Raw genomic sequence first — 23,804 nt, 5'->3', positions numbered from 1 at the left:
TCTCCTGGCACCCGCTCTTGCCGCTCCAATCCACTGTCTGCGTGGTGATATTGGAAATGCCTTCCCTGGAAAATGAGGAGAATTTGCAAGGGCCCCTCACTGCTCTCTGAATAAGAGACAAAGACTCTAACAACACCTACACCCTCTGGGCCGCCAGCCACTTCATCTCATTCCACACTCCCCTTTCTCTCTTTGCTCACTTTGCCAACTACAAGCCGGCCACAGTGCTTGTCATTGGAGACACAATTGTGAACAGAAATGGCTGAGGCCCCCGTTCTCAGGAAATTTACAGTTCATGGGTGAAGGAGATGTTGGTGGTGGAGGGAGATCACCAGCTTCTCCTCATTCACACGGAATACCATGGTTCCGGCCACCTGTGGGACATCCCCCGTCTGTGATTTCACCTGCATGGATTTGCCCTTCTTCCATCATTGCCAATTCATGTCTCCTCATTCCCCAGGGCTCAGTCATATCCCAACACTTCCTGCTCTTGCACCACCCTGCATGTGGGCATCAAAGTACAAATCCCAGTGGGGGATCCCATGTCGGGAAGTGTGTGGCTATTTCATGTCTACATCTCACACTGTGCCTCTGAGACCCAGTTTTCACTCCATGTTATATTTCCAGCACCTGAGACACAGCTAGTGTCCAACATGACTGAGTAAGGGTGTAAGTGAGAGGGAAGGAAGTCCAGTTAACAATAGGACCCTGGAGTTTAAGTACCTCCACTGCTTGATATGAGTGGGCAAAGACGTAGAGGGTTCCTATGTTGGAGAGACGAGGCAGAACCCCCAGGTGGGTGGTTGCCATAGGAACAGCCTCCGGCTCCACTTGACCATGAGGAATACAGTCCCACCACATTCCAGAGGCAATGTCAGCTCTCGACTTCTGCCATCCTGACTGCAGGGACATACTCTGAGCTGGCCCTGTGATCCCCACCTTCTGGTGGTCACAGTCTGTGCAATCTCCCCCGCCCCACCTTGGGTATGGCACTCTGTGCAATCGCTCTGTGCAGTCCTCCCCACCATCTTGGGTGTGGCACTCTGTACAATCGCTCTGTGCAGTCCCCCCCCCGCCCCCCCCGCCCAACATCTTGGATGTGGCACTCTGTGCAACTGCTCTGTGCAATCTCCCTCCCGACCTCGGGAGTGGGCAGGACCTGTACTTTGTTTTTAATGAATAGAACACAGCAACATGTTCTATTCATGCCCACATGAAGGTTGCAGCATCTACCTTGCTAGGAGACTCTGTCTCTCTCTCACCCTTGCTGCTAGCTGGGATGCAACAAGTGGCCGCATTGGAGTGGGGAGATGCAGGTAGTTGGCAAGGAGCTGAGGGTGGACCCTGAGCAATCTCAGTGGATCTCAGACTTACAGACACAAAGGACTGCATCCACCCAGACGAGCCTCAGATGAGACCCTCGCCCTGGCCAATGCCTGCATTGCAGTCTGTGACACTCAGAAGCAGATGATGTAGCTAAACCACGTCCAGACGCCCAGCACACAGAAACTTTACTATGTCATATTAGGCTGCCAAGTTTGCATACTATTGTTCCATAGCAATAGAAAACTAGCATGTCAGAGGGGTCGGGGACTGTTCATGGGGGTTTCCCTTCTACATTTTTCCCCACTCCTGATGGGACACCTTGCTCATGGGTCAATGCCATGTGAGCTTCCCAGGGCTGCCATAACAAATCACCCCAAACCAGATGGCCTAAAACAACACATAAGCATTCTCATGCTGGAGGGCAGAACTCTAAGATGGAGGTGTCAGCAGGGCCACACTCCCTCTGAAGGCTCTAGGAAGAGCCCCTCCTTGCGTCTTCCCAGCTTCTGGTGGTTCCAGCGATCCTTGGGGTTCATTGGCTTGTGGCTGCACCTCTCCCACCTCCGCCTCTGTCTTCACATGGCCTTTTTCCTCTGTGTGCGTCTGTTTCCAAAGTTCATCTTTTTATAAGGACACCAGTCGTTGGATTAAGACCCACCCCACTCCAGTATGACCCCATCTTAACTGGATTATACTGCAAAGACCCTATTTCCAAATAAGGTCACATTCACAGGCATGAAGGGTTAGGACTTCAACATATCTTGTGGTGGGGGACATAATTCAACCCACAACAGATGCTGTCTTCAGACCCAGAAAACAGAATACGTGGCTCTCTGCCAATTCCAGCCCACTGGGAAGCTGCCTGCTCTCTCCCATTCCCACGCCAACCCCCATTCATGCACCACGTGTTTTCTGAACACCTATGTGTGCCACCCACTGATGGAGAAACTGGGGGGAACAAAGCCAAGACAATCCCTCCTCGCATGGAGCTTGCATTCTGCTTGGGGAGCAGTGAGAGAAAATCAACAGCAACAACTAAAGGAAACCATCTCCAATCATGGCAAATGGTATAATAATAGCAACAGCAGTGATGACAGTCATGGTGGCCGCAGTGGTTGGTGTTGCTTATTCGGTGCCAGGCATCATTCTGATTCACACACCCGAATTTGTTTTCTTCATCCTCACCACAACCCAAGTAGCTACTTATCAACCTCACTTTACAGGCAGGGAAACTGAGGCACAGAGCGCCTGCACACAACCAACAGCAGAGCCTGGATTTGAACCCAGGCAGCCAAGCTCCAGAGGTCCATTATGAAGAAAACAAAAAGGTAGAGAACAGAATAGGCTTTTAGATCTGGTGGTCTCTGAGACGGGGCTTTTGAGTCAAGACTTGAAGAAAGACTAGTGGGGGGGACTCCAGATTGGAGTGGGTGGAGGGGGGAAATGCAAATGGAGGGTATCAAAATGCTAAAAGGATCTATAGTTGGAGAAGAGTTTAGACCCCACTCCCAAGGTGGAAGCTCCTGAATTATCCAGTGGTCGTGCCCAACAGAGCAGACTGGTAAAACTTTCAACATTTCAAGTAAGAAGGGGTCTTGGAGATCAAGATGCCCCTGGGGAAGCCGTAACCCACACCTCACTCCCTTCTCTGTGGCATCTTCTCCAATCTATAGCCCACCTTCTCTGTGCTCAGGCCAGCCCCACTGCCTGGGGTGATTAATAGGTTTAATTTATCATTAACTTCCATGGAGCTGAGCTAGGCTGGCTGCACCTCCAGAGCAGTGTGTGGGCAGCTGCAGGGTGAGCAGAAAGCCTTTGTGTACTTATTTATATTCATTTTGCACTGGGGACATTCCTAATTTGTTTGTTTTTCTCTGGTCTGGGCTCACGTACCTGAACTTGGAAGGCTGGGACTAGACCAAGAAAGGATGGGGGTTTAGAGTCCGTGGAGTCAGAGAAGGACAGAGAGGGAGAGAAAGGACAGAGGACGACCTGTGAGGAGTTATCCCCGACTTATGTCTCTGTGCCTGCAGGCTGCCAAGCTATTCTCCCAAATGTGGCTGGAGCAAGTTGCTGGTGCGGGCACAGTGCTCAGTACTGGGGTAGGAGAGGTGGGAGGACACTGGGAACCCTGCCTTCAGAAAGTTCCCGGAACACTGTGAAGACAGGCACATTAATGATTTCAAAGCAAGCTTGGCAGACCAGCAGGAGGAGGTGTGTGAGGCAGTGTGGGCTCAAAGGCAAGGGAAGGGCTCCTCATTTCTCGTGAGGTTTCAGGGTCTAGGACTCTGAGAGATACCCTGAAATCCAGGCATCATCTTTCCTCCTTCCCTAACTGATATACACACAATCTGGGTCAAAGCGGGAAGGGAGGGTAAGAAAAAGTCTATAGCAGAGAGATTTTGAGCAGGGATGGAAGGGTGAGAGTGGGCTCTGCTTGCTGGTAGAAATGTCATGGCAGGGTGAGGCTTCATCCCTCCGGACGCACATGCAAACCACGGTCTAGGGAGAAGGTACCAGACAGCTGCCAGGGGTATCCCCAAGCAGCCCCCAAAAAGCCATGGACTTCACAAGTGTGGCAGAATGGGTCTCTCTTCCCTCTCCCGCTTCCTGGACAATGTAAGATGATATCTTTTGTCACACAATTCAAGGCTGGAAAGGAGAGACATACTCTGTATGTGATAAGACAAAGGCACTCACCAAGGGAAGACAGTATTCAGCACAGTGCCTGATGTAGATGCATGTAAGCTCCTCCCAAAAACCAGACCACTGTGAGGGGTAAGAGGGGCTGCAGGAGATAGGGCTTCTGGTGGGACTCTCTGCCCACCCACACAGGGCACCCCTGGAATCTCAGGCTGCAAATGTTGCTCAGACACTAAACCCACCCCCAATTCTCTACCACCCTATAAAAATGTGTAGCTGGAGTATAAAATATGAGATAGAACAAACTCTGCGATTCTATGAGCAGCAATAGAAGCAGAATAAGACGACAGGCACCAAGCAGGGAAAATGCAGGCTTTGGTTCAATGGTTTCTGCCACCTACAGTTCAGGGTTATCCCAACGCCCCCTGGGTTAAGCACAGAGGTGGAAATTCCAGGTTTTAACTAGAGGATAAGGGGGCAAGAAGGAGTCATACAAGAGGTTTATGCAGCCTACAATGTCAAGCTTTCATTGCTTGCTTTAATAACAGCTTTACTGAGCTGTAACTCATACACTGCACAATTCCCCCACTGAAAGTGCGCATCTCAGTGGTGTTTGGTATATCCACAGGGCTATGCAACCAGCGCCTTGACCAGCTTTAGAACACGGTCATCACTCCTCAAAGAAACCTGCACCCTTCAGCTCTCACCTCCCAAACCCATCGTCCCCAGCCCCTAGGACAACCACTGATTCACTGTCTCTAGGGATTCACTGTCTGTCTCTACAGATCTGCCTAGTCTGGAAGTTTCCTGGAATGGCCTCCTTCCTTCTCCACAGGGGTCAGCAAGCCCTCATGCCAGCTCCAACCTCACCGCTCATGGCCAGTTACTCCCTTGGTCTTCCCAAGCCTCCGCATCCTCCTCTGAAGGTGAGGCTGGTGAGGGTTCCTTCCCCACAGAGCTGCAGGGAGGATTATGGAAGTTAATGCCTATCGCAGTGTCTGGTGTCTAGCAAATGCTCAGCAAATGGTAGACAGTACATCTGCTCTTGTGTGCTTGTGCCTGGTTTACGTGCTGGGAGCCAAACCGGGCCCTCCCCTTTGATGATAAGTAACAGACAAGGCAACCCACCGGCGCGTGGAGGGCGTCAGCAGAGCCTATCTGTGAATGGAGGCATTTTTATGATCGTGCGTGTGTGGACGGTGACTGCCTCAGCTCTTGGTCAGAGAGGTCAATGCCATTGGCCCTACTGCAGGAAACTGCTTCTCAATGGCCTGAAGACAAAAGCCCCAGGCTTCCTTGTTATCCAGGAGCCTGGGCCAGGCTGGGCAAGCATTTCAGAGCCAAGTCCGAGGACCAGCAGGCTCCTGGCAGGCCCTGCCTCAAAGTTGGCAGCTGTTGGGTCCTGGGAGGCTGCCTGCTCTGTGCTCTGGGCTCTGGGCTCTCAGGGACCAGGGAAGGGGTAGGAATAATCAGGTAACATGCTCCAGGGGTGCTGGTGCTCTTGGCAGAGCCTCAAATCGAGTTTGAAATGAGTAATCCTGAGCCAAGCTGCTTGTGCTGTGAGCAACGAGGCTGGTTGGCAAGTTCCCTCCGCTCCCAGCCATCGCCCTCTGGAGATGCTGCTCCAGATGCCAGGAAGGGGCTGGAGGGGCCCCAGACCAGCCCCCCAGTGACAAAGGGTAAGCGAGCTCTCCTCACCATGATGGGAAGAGGGGCATGGCTGAGCAGCAGCAAAGAAGAAAGGAGGCTATTTATATGAAATGGCCGCAACAGGCAAATCTGTAGAGACAGAAAGTAGATGAGTGTTTGCCAGGGGCTGGGAGGACCAGAGAATAGGGGTTTGATAGCTAAAGAATAGGGAGTTTCTTTGGGGAGGGGATGAACATGTTCTAAAAGTGATGGTGGAGATGGATGCACAACTTTGAATATACTTAAAACCATTGTCTTGGCCAGGTATGGTGGCTCATGCTTGTAATACCAGCACTTTGGGAGGCCGAGGCAGATGGATCACCTCAGGTCAGGAGTTCAAGACCAACCTGACCAACATGGGGAAACCTCATCTCTACTACAATAACAAAAAGTAGCCTGGTGTGGTGGCTCACACCTATAGTCCCAGCTACTCAGGAGGCCAAGGCACAAGAATCGCTTGAACCCAGGAGGTAGAGGCTACAGTGAGCCGCGACTGCGCCATGCGCCACTGCACTCCAGCCTGGGCGACAGAGCAAGACTCCGTCTCAAAAAACAAAAACAAAACAAAGAAAGAAACCATTGTCTTGTACACTTGAAATTGATGAATTATATGGTGTGTGAATTATATCTCAGTAAACCTGTTCCAAAAAGAAAAGGGGTGAGGGAGATTCAAGAGTGGGGGACAGTGGTGAAATTACTTCCCACGGGTACAACTCTCTGTCCGTAATACCAGAGGTCCTCTTGGCTCTTCCTATAAGAACAAAAATAAGTGCAAAGATACATGGGGTACTGCACAGAGGAGGACACTGTGGCACAGAGAGGTTAATTCTCTTGCCGGAAGTCACACAGCAGTCAATGGCAGAACTGGGGCTCCACCCTGGGGGTGTGGTTCCAGAGCCTGCACCCTTCTCTCCTGTGCCCTGTTTCCCCAGCTGAAATGCAGCTTCCACACTTGCATGGGGCACCTGAAAAGCCCCAGGGAAGAAAGAGGAAATATTTTAGGAGAGATGTGTATTGGACACGTCTAAATAGAATGATCCAAGCAATCGTTGTAGCAAGATCAGAATTTCCTCTGCAGGGGGAGTCCATCTTTCCAGGGACTGTATTGTTCAAGATCTCAATCAGAATTGCTCCTGTGCTCTGGTCTCCCTGCCCTGGCTATTTCTCAGGGTCCCCTGAGGCACGGAAGAGTCTGGAACTGACGGGAGACGGTCTGATAAAGATCCAGCCTTCGGGGGCAGGCTCTGGTGCACTGCAGTCTCTGCAGACATCTGCAGACAGACTATAACTCAATAGAGGATTCTGTTAATATGGTTGCTGCCTGTTCTAACCCCTTCGACTCCCAGCCTAACCACTGCAGAGATAACAGAGGCTGGAGGCACCTTGGACCTGATTGCATTTTCTCCCCTCTCGCTGCCCTGCAAAGATGGACTCTGTCAGGCTTCTGCTGCCACCTACAGTAACAGCAACAAAAGGCAGGTCTCCAGCCAGACCCAGAGAAGCAGAGCAGGGGGCTTCCAGAACAGGGACACTAGGGGCCGGAGCCTGAGGTCCAACCTCCATGTCCACCCCTGACCCTCAGGCAAGCCGAGGAAGAATGATCAGGAGCCTTCTCCACATCTCACCCCTACAGTGTCCACATCCCACCCCTACAGTGTCCCCATCCACTGGGACACACCAGCACAGAAGTCACACAGGGACAGGAGGACCAGCTCTCCATTTCATGGGGTGAAAGGCATCCCTGCCGTTCTTCCTAAAGATTTCCTGAGGATATTCTAATCCTTCTGCCCAAAGCTGCTGCCTCCACGCCATCTCATTCACCCCCTACTCTAGGAAGCCTCTCTTGATTTCTTCCCCTAGTTTAGCTAACCCTACAACCACTTTCTGCCGGCCATACTGGTCACTCTAAATTGTAGCTGCTTACCTGTCTCCTCAGTAATCATAACAATTAATAATAATAATAATAATAATAATAATAATAATAATAGTGAGCTGGGCATGGTGGCTCATGCCTGTAATCCCAGCACTTTGGGAGGCCAAGGTGGGAGGATCACTTGAGGCCAGGAGTTCGAGACCAGCTTGGGCAACATAGCAAGACCCATCTCTACAAAAAGAATAAATAAATAAAAATTAGCTGGGCATGGTAACAAATGCCTGTAGTCCCAGCATGTACTGGGAGGCTGAGGCAGGAGGATCACTTGAGCCCAGGAGTTTGAGACTGCAGGGAGCTGTGACCGCACCATTACACTCCAGCCTGGGTGACAGAGCAAGATCTTGTCTCTAAAATAATAACAGTAATCATCAGATTAACATTCACTGGGCACTACCCACACACCATGAACTGTGTCTGGAGATTTGACGGCATCATCTCATTTAATATTTGAGCAACTTAGGAGGAAGATGCTATAATTGCCTTCATTTAACAGAGGGGAAAAACGAAACTCTGCAAGGTTAAAGTAATTTAGCCAAAGCCAGCCTGGGATTTGAATCCAGCCCATCTGCCTCCAGAGACAAACCCTCTTCCCCCAGGATTCAGCCTGCCTCCCCACCACTCCTCACCAACTCTTCCACTAGATCGACAGAGCGTCCGCATAGTTTGTCTGCTATTCATTCATTTAGAAATGTGGGAGCCTGCTTGGCTGGGGAATAGATAATTGATAATTGTATTTTTTCTTTTTTTTTTTTTTTTTTTGAGACAGAGTCTCGTTTTGTCATCCAGGCTGGAATGTAGTGGAGCAATCTCAACTCACTGCAACCTCTGCCTCCCGAGTTCAATCGATTCTCCTGTCTCGGCCTCCCTAGTAGCTGGGATTACAGGCACCCGCCACCACACCCAGATAATTTTTTTTGTATTTTCAGTAGAGGTGGGGTTTCACCATGTTGGCCAAGCTGGTCTCAAACTCCTGACCTCAGGTGACCCGCCCACCTCGGCCTCCCGAAGTGCTGGGATTACAGGGGTGAAACACCGCGCCTGGCCGTGTTTTCTTTTTTCAGGCTCATGGAATGTTGAAAGTCATTGCTGTAAAACTTCAAAATTATGATGCCTGCCCATGAAGAGGCACCACTGGGCTTAACTTCTCCTAGCCATAATTCCTTGCCCTTACATGACATCTCTCTGGAGTTTGGGATCTATGTGAAGTAGACTAGAGAAAAAACTATAATCTGAAAGGCAATTCGTAAGTATAGGATGAAAGCTGGGAGACCAGTTAGCCTCTGAGTCAACTGTGCGGTGAAGTTACCATGCAAAGAGCTTATGGAACTAGAGGCTGCACTAACAAATGCTGATAAGACACTTTGCCCACAGGACCGTATCTGAAGCATTCAAGGTTGGGACCCACACACTGAGGCTGCTGGCTGAGGATGGTGTGTCTGGATAGAGTGACTCAGGTTGAGAGAGAACTCTAGGTCCTGACATAGCTGATGGCAGAGACAGAAAGAGCATGGGGGAAGTTTAGCAGCTACATATAAACATTTGAAAGCCTGATACTTGACCAGACATGATGGCTCACACCTATAATCCCAACACTTTTTGGAGGTGGAGGTGGGACGATTGCGTGAGTCCAGGAGTTCAAGACAGCCTGGGCAACATAAGCAGACTTCATCTCTACAGAAAATTAAAGAATTAGCCAGGCATGGTACTGCATGCCTGTAGTCTCAGCTACTTGTGTGGCTGAGGTGGGAGGATCACTTGAATTCAGCAGGTCGAGGCTACAGTGAGCCATTATTGTGCCACTGCATTCCGGCCTGGGCAAAAACGAATGGAACGGAATGGAATGGAACGGAACGGAACGGAACGGAACGGAACGGAACGGAACGGAAGGGAACGGAACGGAATGGAATGGAATGGAATGAAGGGAGGGAGGGAGTGGGAGGGGAGGAAGGGAAGGAGGGAAGGAGGGAAGGGAGGGTAGGGAGGGAAAGGAGGGAAGGCAGGAAGGCAGGCTGATGATTAGGAGAGAGTAGACCTCATGGGTTTGCATGGATCACAGATCTAGGCAAATGCGAGAATGGGAGAAAGGAAGAGAGAAAGAGTGAAATGCCTCAAATGTAGCAGATACAAAATAAGTATCTGCTGAATGAAAGATTGAAATGGTGAGTGACCATCAGGAGTGTGGATTTTGGAGTCAGAAAAACCTGGGCTTGGCCGGGCACGGTGGCTCATGCCTGTAATCCCAACACTTCGGGAGGCCAAGGCAGGTGGATCACCTGATGTCAGGAGTTCAAGACCAGCCTGGCCAACATGGTGAAACCCCCTTTCTACTAAAAATACAAACATTAGCCAGGCGTGGTGGTGGGCACCTGTAATCCCAGCTACTCGGGAGACTAACACAGGAGAATGGCTTGAACCCAGGAGGTGGAGACTGCAGTGAGCTGAGATCACACCCACGGTGGGTGGGTGACCCGCCCACCTCGGCCTCCCGAAGTGCTGGGATTACAGGGGTGAAACACCGCGCCTGGCCGTGTTTTCTTTTTTCAGGCTCACGGAATGTTGAAAGTCATTGCTGTAAACTTCCAAATTATGATGCCTGCCCATGAAGAGGCACCACTGGGCTTAACTTCTCCTAGCCATAATTCCTTGCCCTTACATGACATCTCTCTGGAGTTTGGGATCTATGTGAGGTAGATCCCACCCTATGTGTGTATCTCAATACACACCAATACCCGTGGTGTGTATTGAGGCGATACAGCGAGACTCAGCCTCAAAAAAATAAAATAAAAAAATAAAAAGGAAAAAGAAAAAGAAAAACCTGGGCTTAAATCTTATAACATTATAATGGTGCGGATTTGGTCAAGTGATGTAGCCTCTCTAAGCCTCTGTTTGTCCATCTCTCAAGTGGGGCTGAAAGGACAGGTGAAGAGTTGATGTTCACACTGGAACCTGAAAGGTGGGTCAGGATTGGCGAGCAGAAGGGAGACAGGAATCCGAGACCTGGACAGAGAGAGTTCTACCAACAGGGGCAGCAAGAGAATGTCACCTATGCCAGGACAGGCTGACCAGCCACACTACAGAAGTCAGTCATTCCTCTAGGATTTTCTACCCAAAATAAGACAGATATTTGAGTGTCTCTTCCACGTACAGCTTGGGACCCAAGCACTGAGAGATTACGAACATGAAATATAGCCAGGTTCTACCCTCAGAGCTTATGACATAGAAGAGAAGATGAACAAAAAGCTGAGGGAAATGGAGAAATGGAAAACCAGATCCGGCCTGGCCAGCCAGCATCAGCACCACCTGGGGCACTTGTGCATATTGAGATCCCAGGCCCTGCTGGGACCCATAAGCCAGAATTCCTAGAGGCTGGGGTTCCAGAATCCACACCTTACCAACCTGCCCAGGAGCCACTTACACACCAACAATGAGAGCCTGACTTAGCACCTCTGAGAAAGACAGACCTACAGACCCACGACGGCCAAAGGCCTCACAGAGGAGAGATCCTGGTGCCAAGCCCAGGGACATATGGATGATAATAGGAGGGGAGGGAGTGATGGGTGCAGGGCATGAAGGCCCAGACGCAAAAATATAATTGCCAGATAATGTACAGTGTATGCTGCAACTGCCTATCAGATAATGTCTGCTGGGAAATAAGAGATCAGGTTGATGTGTGAGTATCCATCTCTCAAATGCTTATCCCCATCTTCTCTCCCAACAGCCTAGCCTGAACTACCATCTTCTCCTGCCTAAACAACAGCCACAGCCTCCTAAAACATCTCCCCAGTGCCATGCACACCCCTTTCCTCCCACCACCCTTTATTCTCCTTGCAGCAGGCAGTGTGATCTTCTAGAAACACAAATCAAAGAAACTGAACAAGAACAAACACCCACCATCACTACTGCTGCCAATTAGAATTTCCCCAAGCTTTGTTCTTAGACGCCTGTAATCCCAGCACTTTGGGAGGCCGAGGCGGGTAGATAACTTGAATTCAGGAGGTTGAGACCAGTCTGGCCAACACGGTGAAACCCTGTCTCTACTAAAAATACAAAAAATTAGCTGGGCGTGGTAGTGCATGCTTGTAATCCCAGCTAGTTGGGAAGCTGAAGCAGGAGAACTGCTTGAACGTGGGAGGCAGAAGTTGCAGTGGGCCGAGATCCCGCCATTGCACTCCAGCCTGGGCAACAAGAGCAAAAACTCTGTCTCAAAAACAAAAACAAAAACAAAAGAATAAAATGCAATCCCCTTACTAAGACCTTCAGTGACCTCCAGGGTCTGCCCTCTGGCCCCTCTCCCTCAAGCTCACTCACTCCAGCCACTCTGGAATCTTCTCTCTTCCTTGAAAATGACAGCTTTCCCCATCTTCCAGCCTTTGCACACGTTTTTTCCCTCTGCCTGAAATTTTCTTTCCCCCATCTCTCCGTGGCAAGCTCTTCCTCATCTTTTATGTATCCACTCCAAAGCCACCTCCTCAGAGGGACAAACTACCTAAAGCATCCTCCCTGCAAGCCTTTGATTTCATCACTTTGTTATTCTTGGGGACAATTATCAGAATCTGTAAACTTTTCTTTTGTTTGTTTTGAAACAGAATCTCACTCTGTTGTCCAGGCTGCAGTGCTGTGGAGCAATGTCAGGTCACTGCAACCTCTGCCTCTTGGGTTCAAGTGATTCTCCTGCCTCAGCCTCCCAAGCAGCTGGCAGTGTGTGCCACCATGCCCAGCTTTTTTTTTTTTTGTATTTTTAGTAGAGATAGGGTTTCACCATGTTGGCCAAGCTGGTCTTGAACTCCTTACCTCAGGTGATTCACCCGCCTCTCACCCTCCCAAAGTGCTGGGATTACAGACATGAGCCACCGTGCCTGGCCAGAAGCTGTAAGATTTCTCTTGGCTAAAAGTGCTTCTTTCTCGTCTCTCTGGGTCACTGTTGAATACACAGCACATAGTCAAGGCTCAATAAGCATTTTCTGAACCCATAAAAGATGCATCTGTTGTGTGAGGCCTTGAATGCTGAGTTCAAGAGTAGAGAGATTCACCGAGAACTTCACAGCAGGGCAATACCCAGCATGATGAGAGAAGTGCTTGTGTTATCTGAGAAAAAAAAAAATATCCCAAAGGATTTCAAAGATAATAATAGCAAAGTAAATTTCAAGAGTGGATCTAAATTCACCAACCCCGGTGAAAGCTGAAAATTACCATCCCAGCTGGTGGAAATGTCAATTCAAACTTCGTTTATAAAACCATTTCAGGCTCTGATTGCTAAATTATTATTTCATATGAGAAGGAGCATTGTCTGGATAAAAAACGATGGTGAAAGTAAAAAAAATTCAATTTACTCAACATCCCCCTCCCTGAAAAAAAAAAATCTTTTTAACACTAAAAGTTATGCCAGATAATTGCAGATATAAATATCACTTAGTGCAGATGTTGTGTATAAAATGTAATTATTACTCATGGAAAATCAATGGTGGCAAATGATAAAATCCATGATTGGAGTCTTTCTACTGAGCAGAAATGGATTAGCGCTTGGGCTGTGGTTTATGCACTTTTTAATTGGAAATGATCTCTAACTAGAAATGGATCTCGACACAGGGATGAAGCAGCTGATTGCAAATAAAGATGTAATAAAAGCCAAGCTCTCTGGAAATGCAGGGAGTTCACAACAGAAACCATTTCCCTATCCCATCCCCGTCTCCTCCTCACTTTCCCTTGTTTATTGGGCGTTTGCCTGCTATGATCCAGCCCTGTGGCCGACATCTGTGACTAAGAGAGAGAGAAAAGCACACTTCCTCCTAAATGATGCCTGATAACAAGTAAGTGGGATAACCACGGAGTACGACCGAGAGATGAGGAAAGAAGATGTGATTAGAGAGGCCACTGCAGATGGAAAAGGCCTCTCTGAGATGGACACATTCGAGATGAAGCTGAATAGTGAGAAGGAGCTGGGCAGGTAAAAATGGGGAGAGAATAGGCAAAGGCTTGTTATGGTACAGGAGGGCTAAGGGAGGTCCCCAAATGCCAGTGGGACCTTGACCCCAGTCAATGTCCAGGCTCTTCACACCAGCGTGAGAAGAAATTAAGAAAATAGTGACAGTACAGAGATTTATTGCAAAGGGAATAGTATGCACTCAAGAAAAGGGATTGTAGGTGCACTCGAAAGAGATGTGCTCAGCGGGGTTTGGGGCTTCCATTGTAATGGGTTTCTTTCTTTTCTTTTCTTTTCTTTTTTTTTTTTTTTTTTTTTGAGATGGAGTCTCGCACTGTCACCCAGGCTGGAGTGTGGTGGTGAGATGTTGGCTCACTGCAACCTCCGCCTCCTGGGTTGAAGCAATTATTCTACCTCAGCCTCCCGAGTAGCTGGGATTACAGGCACCCGCCACCATGCCCAGCTAATGTTTGTATTTTTAGTAGAGACGGGGTTTCACCATGTTGGCCAGGATGGCCTCAAACTCCTGACCTCAGGTGATCTGCCCACCTCGGCCTCCCACAGTGCCGGGATTACAGGCGTGAGCCACCATGCTCAGCCCTTAATGGGTTTCTTTAGCCAAGGGATGGAACATTCATGAAGATGCCTGGAGAAAAAGGTGAAGATTTCTCAGAATTGTGCTGCCACCCATATTAATACCAGATATGGGTGTTTCTGGATCTGTCCGGGTACTGATGGGTGTGTGATTTAGGACGTTAACGAGCATATCATGAGGTCCTGCCTGAGACCTAGGTCAAATCCAGCACCATGTTGGGCCCCGTTGGTCTTAGCCAGCTTGGCCCACACTCCAGTTTTCAGGGTTTTATCAGCTGCTAGCTTATGCAGCTATTGTGCCAGTTTCCTGTTTGCCAGTTGATATGGATTGGCTCTGTGTTCCCACCGAAATCTCATGTTGAACTGTGATCCCAAGTGTTGGAGGTGAGGCCTGGTACGAGGTGATTGGATGATGGGACTGGATATTCCTCTTGCTGTTACCATGACAGTGAGCAAGTTTCTCCCGAGATCTGGTTGTTTAAAAGTGTGCAACACGTTCCCCCTCAGTCTCTCTCTGCAGATTCAAGAGGCAAGATTCTAGAATCACTGCAGACTCTAGAGGCAAGACTGGTATCCAAAGTTTTGCTAGGCTGATGGAGGCAGGGTATTTTGTGCTTCAAGGTGGAAGTTAATTCTTTCTATTTCCAACTCATTACACCTTAGATCTCCTGCTCTGCCGTGTAAAGATGTGCCTGCTTCCCCTTTGCCTTCTGCCATGACTGCAAGTTTCCTGAGGCCTCCTCAGCCATGCACAGCCTGCAGAACTGTAAGTCAATTAAACCTCTTTCCTCCATAAATTACCCAGTCTGAGGTATGTCTTTTATAGCAGTATGAGAACGAACTAATACACTAGTCACGTAAAACTGATGCCTGGGATTTTCTATTCTCCTGCGACCACGCTGTATTATTCCTATTTCAGTTACAGGAGCCAAAAGATACTCTAGAAGGTTTGGAACATAAAAAGAAGGAGTAAACAGGGGTCCACTGAGGATCATATCTGCTATTGGCCCTTTCAATCATCGTGATCATTTTCATCTCTGAGGGTCCCTTAGTTGATCCACCCCAGATGCCCAGCGAGCGAAAGCTATTAAGCATCTAATTCCAAATAGACCACCATCTGGTTGGCTTTCACCCTAATCTCTGTTTCTAGTCTTCAGTAACCCCACAGTGCCATGCAAACCTGCCCACAAACTGCCAAGCATATATGGCTCCTCTGCCATCAGCCCACAGGCTCCAGGATCACCTGCCTCCAGAAGACCTCGTGGGAGAGGGCAGTGAACAGCCAAGACCTCCCTCTTGCTCCAAGACCTCCCTCATCCTTGGAGCACAGCATCTGCCTTCAGCTTTTCGAAGCAGGGGCTCAGACACAGACCCAAGATCCATCAATGCCCCCAGAGTAATTCATGATTGCCGAATTCCAGGCATGTGCAAAAGAAAGCCATGATGCATCTCACCCTTATTTAGTGTTCTCGTTCTTTCCCTGACACATGCAGGTCAGAGTCTGACAACTCTCCTTTGACACACAAGTCTAGTCTCTGGCTCAAGGTCACATACGCTGCAGATTCTAGAGGCAAGACTGGAATCCGAATGTCTAGACTTTGGGAACAAGGTTTCTGGATGAGGGTAGCGTCCGCCAAGAAGACATCATAGAACTGTCTGGGAAAAAGGCATATTAAGAATTCAGACTCAGTTTCCTTCTGGAGCTCTGACAGGGATTCATACCCCAGCCTCAGGACAGCAAAGCACGTGAGTAAGGACAAAGCAGAAAGGAACACCCCGTCATTGAAATGGGACCCCACCTCCTGCTCCATTAAGAAGTAAATCACCTCGTGAGTCTTCACAAAGCCCCACAAGAAGGCTGTTTATCTCTGCCCTTCTGAAATCTCTTTATTTTCTATCCTTTTTGTTTTGTTTTTTCCTTTCCACTTTCATTGCCTGCAATGAGACAGCTACAAATGAGACAGGGTGATTAATTTCATATTTTGGCTACCGTTGCAGAAACACCTTCCCTCCAACGCTGGTACAAAAAGGAAAGATTTAATCAGTCTCCAGTGTGGTTACCTTGTGCTTTCGAGGTCTCTGATGGGAAGTGAAGACGAAGTTTTCAAACATTAAACTTTAATGAGCAGAGCAAGCAAGCATATTGCTGTGTCAACACTCAGCTTGGCCTCATTGGGGAGAATCCCAGGCTACTCCATCAATCTCGCCAGATCGGTATTATCATTCACTCTCAGCTCTTATTACATTTGCCCGTGATAGGTGTGTATGGAAAATATTCTGTCCCATCAATCAGCACCAGGGTAAACCAATGGGGACAGGGACTTTGCAAAGTTTTGCTAGGCTGATGGAGGCAGGGTACTTTTTGCTTCAAGGTGGAAGTCAATTCTTTCTATTTCCAACTCATTACACCTTAGATCTCAGGTAGGCCTTTTTCACAGGAGGAAACACACAGAGGGTGCAGAGGGTTTGTCTTAAAGATTAAGATCAGGGCAACAGACAAGCATGGTGGCTCATAGGACTTTGGGAGGCCGAGGTGGGAGGGTTGCATGAGGCCAGGAGTTCAAAACCAGCCTGAGTAACAGTGAGATCCCGTCTCTACAAAATGTAAGAAATAATAACAAAAATGAAAATAAGCAAATAAAAAATTTCAGGGCAAAAATGAAAGCTATGTCTTGGGGATCTGAGTTTCAAGAACCATCTAAGTAAGGTGTCAACACACTTTTTCTGTAAAGGCTATATAGTCTCTGCCACATCTTCTCAGCTCTGCTACGGTAACATGAAAGAAGTCACAGACAATATGTAAGTGAATGCACATAGCTGCATTTAGATAAAGCTTCATTTAGGAAGACAGGCAGTGGACCAGATTTGGCCCATGGGCCGTAGTTTGCCAAATCTTGGTGTAGGGTCTAGGGTCAAAAGAAGTGAACAGGATTCCACAACGAATATGAAGAACATCAAAATCAGACTTCCTCTCCCATAGAGGTCACTCTTAGAAGGTAAGAAAAGCGCCAAGTCCCCGCACTATTGATGGTTTAATGGTTTAGAACACTAAATAAGAGTGAGATGTTCATGACTTTCTTTCACACATGCACGGAATTTGGTAATGATGAACTATTCTGGGGGCATTGATGGATCTTGCATCTGAGTCTGAGCCCCTGCTTTGGAAAGCTGAAGACAAGCACTGTGGTAGATGTCATTTCATCCAAACGACTCACTCACAAAACTAATGCAGCATAGACAAGTCCTTCTGGCCACAGGACCTTTGTACACACTGTACTGCCTCTGCTTAAAATGTTCTGTCCCACTATCTCTCCATTAAACCCTCTTCATCTTCAGGTCTTAGCTCACAGACTGCATCCTCCAGGGATAAACACATCCTGTATTCTGCTTTTATTGCACTCATCGCATTTTGTGATTGTGTCTTTGTATCTCCAACTCTCTCCCCTCATTAAACTGCAAACTCCCTGAGGGCACACCTAAGCTGGGTACCATGGAGCACAGGACCTGGCGTGCAGGAAGTACTAAGTGAATATGCATTAAATAAATAGGCCTGAAAGGTTTTAATTAGAATTGGGAAAAACAGATACCTGTGACCTGTGGGTTTCCTCTCATCAGCAAATACTTACTGAACAGCCTCTGTATCTGCAGAGAGGAGTAGGTAGTTCAGGGTTCTTACACTTTGACCATGCACCAGCATGTCCTGGAGGGCTTGCTGAAACACAGATTCCCAGGCCCCAGCCCTGGTGTTTCTGACTCAGTAGGTCTAGGACAGAGCCCGAGAGTGTGCAGTTCCAACAAGCTCCCAGGCAATGCTGATACTGCTGGTCTGGGGCCTACACTCTGTAATTCTCAACCCTGGCCACACATTAGACTCACTGCAGAGGCTTTAAAAATACCAGTGTCTGGGCCCCACCCCAGACCAACTTACATCAGGTTTTCTGAGGATGTGAGGCCTGGACTTTGTTGTATGTTTGTCTGTTGTTACGTGTTGCTGTTGTTTTGTTGTTTAAAGCTCCCTGGGTAATTCTAATGTGCAGCTAGGCTTGAGAACAACTGAATTAAAAGATGTTTCCAGCGCAAGAGCTGTCTTTAGGGTCCAGGCCCCAGCACTGGCTTGGCCCACAGAAGCAGTCTGAGAACATTCTGGGGTATCCAATGCAAAGTCTAGCTCATGGCTGCTGGGCCAGCTCCTGGTGCACATTTGAAAGGCACATGAACACTACGTAAAAATCACTGAGGATTCATCAGCACTACCATGCACAGCAGTTGTTAATCTATTTTGATTGCTGTAAGAATCCTGTTGTATAAATATTCTACAATATATTTACCCATTCTCCTGTTGATGGACATTTGGGGCTATTACAAACAGTGCTGCTATAAAATTCTAGTACATGACACTTGGTGAACACATGTATGCATTCTTGTCGTCAAAGGAAGCCAGATAGAAAAGAATACACACTACTGTGTGATTCCATTGATAGGAATTTCCAAACAGGCAAAATTAACCTTTGGCCATAATAGTCAGGTGGCACTTGGGAGGGTGGGTGCCAAGTCGCTAGGTCGTTGGCTCGGGGTGGCTGGTAATATTCCAGTTCTTCATGTGGGTGCTGGCGTCCTAGACGTGTTCACACTGTGACAATTCATCCAGCTGTACTCTTGCGGTTGATTGCTTGTTTTATGTTTATTACATAGTCACACACCATGTAACGATGTTTCGGCCGATGACAGACTGCAGATATGACGGTGGTCCCGTAAGATTATAATGAAGCACGTACAGAAACCTGATATATGGAATTTGATATTGGCCATTGCAGATCAAATCGGGGAGATAACTGAGATTCAGTAATAGCGCATTTGGTTTTCTATATGGAAAAAATATATAAATAAATGTATATACATTATCTAGGTTTGTGTAAGTACGCTCCAGGAGGTTCACATAATGAAATCACCCAACGACGCACTTCCCAGAACGTATCCTTGTTGTTAAGAGATTAATCATTGTACTCAATGTGAAAGAAAAAAAGTTTATTAAAAACAAAAACTCCCAGTGCAGAGGCGGATGCACTTCTAGCCCACGGCCTGCAGGGGGCGCGGCAGCTTCATGATCTCTGCTCTCCCACGCGGCTGCTCTGGTCCACGGGAATCCGGCTGGCCAGGCCTCCTTGAAGTTTCCGGGCGGTCTGCAGAGATGCTCGGAGCTCACAGATAGGAGTGCCCAGAGGAACCAAGGCAGGGCCGGGCCACACTCATCACCCCCTCACCCCGCCCTCGGCCAGCACCATGGAGGGCGAGGGATTCCATTCTCAAAAGCTCTCAGCTATCCCAAAGTAATTCTTCCCGAAAGGGCTCCGGATAGCAACGCCGGGTTCCCAGGACGCCTCTCTCTGCCTCCAGAAGGCCGAGCACCTAAAGAAGGTCAAGTTGCAGCTATGAATAGGAGGAACCTGGGTTCAAGTCCTGGTTCCAGGTGCCCCTGAGCAAAGCTTCTAATCTCCATTTCCTGTTCTGTAAGGGGGGCAGGTGATACCACCCACCTCGTGGGGTTGCAATGAGGACTTAATGAAATGAAGCATGTATGTCACTTACCAGTGTCTGCCTTGGGATGTAACTGGTAGTTGTAGCCCTTCCCAAAATGAACGAGATGAGCCCAAGATAGGTGGTCCCTACCCTCTTCCACCATCACTGCGTGGCCACAGAGACAAGGGGAAAATAAAAGTCACCCTTTCTCCATTTCCCTAGATTCATCAAGCTCTGCCACAGTAGAAGCTGAGGACAGGTTCAGACCAGGTCAGTGGCTGTGGCTCACAGGCCTCTAACAGTGGCCAAGGTCAGCCTGCAGGCAGCACCAAGACAGACAGCAGTGAAAATAACAGGCCAGGCCTGGGTCTGACCTCCTTCCAGATGCTCTGGGCTGTGAGACATCCTTGGATTCAGCGCTTAAGGTGCCAAGAAGGTTGCCAGCTACCTGGAATGCCCAGGTCTGGTGGAGGGAAAAAGACAGCTTGGGAGTTCAGACAGAGATGCACATCCTAGCCCTGGCACTATATGAGCTATGTGACCCTGAGGAAGCTATTTGCCCTCTTGGAGAGACAGCTATTCCTCAGCAAAATCATCCATCTTTAGGACTGTTGGCAAGGCCGAGAGAGGTCATCACGTCAAGCACTGGGCACACCCCTTCCTCTGGGTGGCTCTGAACTCCTGCAATAATAATTATAGCAACAATAATACCACCAGCTAATATGTAAGGACTTACTCCATGGCATGGCAGCACTAGGAATAGACAACATTGTCCCCATTTTACAGACAAAGAAACCGAGTCAAAAAAGGAAAAACAAGGACGTCATCCTGCCCAAGGTCAGACAGCTGGGAAGGGCTAATAGATGAACTTGAATGGAAGTCTATCCAGTTTCAGAACTGTTCTTTTAACCTACCTGGCTGATCAGAACTTAAACCAGTGTCTCAGAGCCCAGCCCTTTGAGGTGAGGCCTGGACATTAAGGATGTTTGTGCCTAATTCTTTGCCCTTTATTCCTTCCAAGGAAGCTAATAATTCTCAATTCACCCACATCATGTGCCCTTCATGTGTAAGCGCAGGGTTAGCCACAGCCAAGGAAAGCATGAGAGGAGAACAGGAAAGAAACTTGTACAAAGCCAAATGCGCCTAGGAATTCCTATCATGCAGAAATGCCCCACCTTCCCTCTGCTGCCCACAGAGACTTAGTGTCAGGCAAAGCTGGACAGGCAGCGTCTGACACTGCTGCTTACTTGCCGTGTGATTGTGGGCAAGTTAGGACATTTATCTGTGCCTTGGCATCTTATGTATGAAAATGCAGAAAATGCCAGAAAGGGAATTTACCAGAACACTTGCAAAGACTAAATGAGATGTATTTAAACTGCTTACCAGAATACTGACATGTAAGTCAGCACTCAAGTTTTAGCTATTGTATCACCATCATATTCCATCATCATCACCTCCATAATCCTCCATTATCATCACCATCACGCCCCACCAGCACCATCATCTTCCATCATCACTGTAATCTTCCATCACCATCATCTCCCATAATCATCATCATCACCATCATCACTATAATCCTCCATTATCATCACCATCACACCCCACCAGCACCATCATCTTCCATCATCATCATCACCGTCACCTTCCATCACCATCATCTCCCATAATCATCATCATCACCATCATCACCATCACCGTCACCTTCCATCACCATCATCTCCCATAATCATCATCATCACCATCATCACCATAATCCTCCATTATCATCACCATCACACCCCACCACACCATCACCTTCAATCATCACCATCATCATCACCATAATCCTCCATTATCATCACCATCACACCCCGCCACACCATCATCTTCCATCATCATCATCACCGTCACCTTCCATCACCATCATCGCCCATAATCATCATCATCACCATCATCACATAATCCTCCATTATCATCACCATCACACCCCGCCACACCATCACCTTCAATCACCACCATCATCACCATAATCCTCCATTATCATCACCATCACACCCCACCACACCATCACCTTCAATCATCACCATCATCATCACCATAATCCTCCATTATCATCACCATCACACCCCGCCACACCATCATCTTCCATCATCATCATCACCGTCACCTTCCATCACCATCATCGCCCATAATCATCATCATCACCATCATCACATAATCCTCCATTATCATCACCATCACACCCCGCCACACCATCACCTTCAATCACCACCATCATCACCATAATCCTCCATTATCATCACCATCACACCCCGCCACACCATCACCTTCAATCATCACCATCATCACTATAATCCTCCATTATCATCACCATCACACCCCGCCACACCATCATCTTCAATCATCACCATCATCACTATAATCCTCCATTATCATCACCATCACACCCCGCCACACCATCATCTTCAATCATCACGACCATCATCACCATAATCCTCCATTATCATCACCATCACACCCCGCCACACCATCATCTTCAATCATCACCATCATCACCATAATCCTCCATTATAATCACCATCACACCCCGCCACACCATCACCTTCAATCATCACCATCATCACCATAATCCTCCATTATCATCACCATCACACCCCACCACACCATCACCTTCAATCATCACCATCATCACCATAATCCTCCATTATCATCATCATCACACCCCGCCACACCATCATCTTCAATCATCACCATCATCATCACCATAATCCTCCATTATCATCACCATCACACCCCGCCACACCATCACCTTCAATCATCACCACCATCACTATAATCCTCCATTATCATCACCATCACACCCCGCCACACCATCACCTTCAATCATCACCATCATCACCATAATCCTCCATTATCATCATCATCACACCCCACCACACCATCATCTTCAATCATCACCATCATCACCATAATCCTCCATTATCATCACCATCACACCCCGCCACACCATCATCTTCAATCATCACCATCATCACTATAATCCTCCATTATGATCACCATCACACCCCGCCACACCATCATCTTCAATCATCACCATCATTACCATAATCCTCCATTATCATCACCATCACACCCCGCCACACCATCATCTTCAATCATCACCATCATCACCATAATCCTCCATTATCATCATCATCACACCCCGCCACACCATCATCTTCAATCATCACCATCATCACCACCATAATCCTCCATTATCATCACCATCACACCCCGCCACACCATCATCTTCAATCATCACCATCATCACTATAATCCTCCATTATCATCACCATCACACCCCGCCACACCACCATCTTCAATCATCACCATCATCATCACCATAATCCTCCATTATCATCACCATCACACCCCGCCACACCATCATCTTCAATCATCACCATCATCACTATAATCCTCCATTATCATCACCATCACAACCCGCCACACCATCATCTTCAATCATCACCATCATCACTATAATCCTCCATTATCATCACCATCACACCCCACCACACCATCATCTTCAATCATCATCATCACCATCATCTGCCATCACCACTGTCTTTCATCTCCATCATTATCCATCATCATCACCATTATCTTCCATTATCATCATCATCACCACCACCACCATCACCATCATCACCATAATCCTCCATTATCATCACCATCACACCTCACCACCATCATCATCATCACCACCAGCACCACAACCATCATCATCATCATCACTATTATCTTCCATCATGATTACATCATTGTCTTCACCATAATCATCTTCTCCCCACCACCACTACCATAATTATCATTATCATCACCATAAATCTCCATTATCAACAGCTTCATCACCACTACCACCACCATCATCATCAACATCACCATCATCATGCCCATGACCACCAACTTTATCATCATCACTCCCACTACTATCATCATCATTATTTCATTTCAGGGAGATAATGCATACCAAGGGCAGAGCATACTGAGGGCAAGCAGAGGTGTGACAAAGCTTCCTATGCCTGGAAGACAGACATGAGCTCCACCATCTTGGAAGACATAACCATTAGTTGTGCCTTGCTTTTTAGCTTTCATCTTCTATGGTCTCAAGAACATTAAAGCATCCCAGGGATAGAAATACAAGTCTCAATGCCCCGATTTCCT

General features: G+C 47.9%; 1 protein-coding gene across 1 annotated transcript in view; it reads right to left on the bottom strand.

Moving 5' to 3' along the window:
• Window positions 1-23,804, bottom strand: part of RBFOX1 (RNA binding fox-1 homolog 1) — a 2,483,553-nt gene that overhangs the window by 2,209,598 nt on the left and 250,151 nt on the right. The window lies entirely within an intron of this gene.

The sequence above is a fragment of the Gorilla gorilla genome, chromosome 18 (genome assembly GCF_029281585.2).
Source record: "Gorilla gorilla gorilla isolate KB3781 chromosome 18, NHGRI_mGorGor1-v2.1_pri, whole genome shotgun sequence".
NCBI lineage: Eukaryota > Metazoa > Chordata > Mammalia > Primates > Hominidae > Gorilla > Gorilla gorilla.
This window is presented reverse-complemented; position numbering and strand designations above follow the sequence as displayed.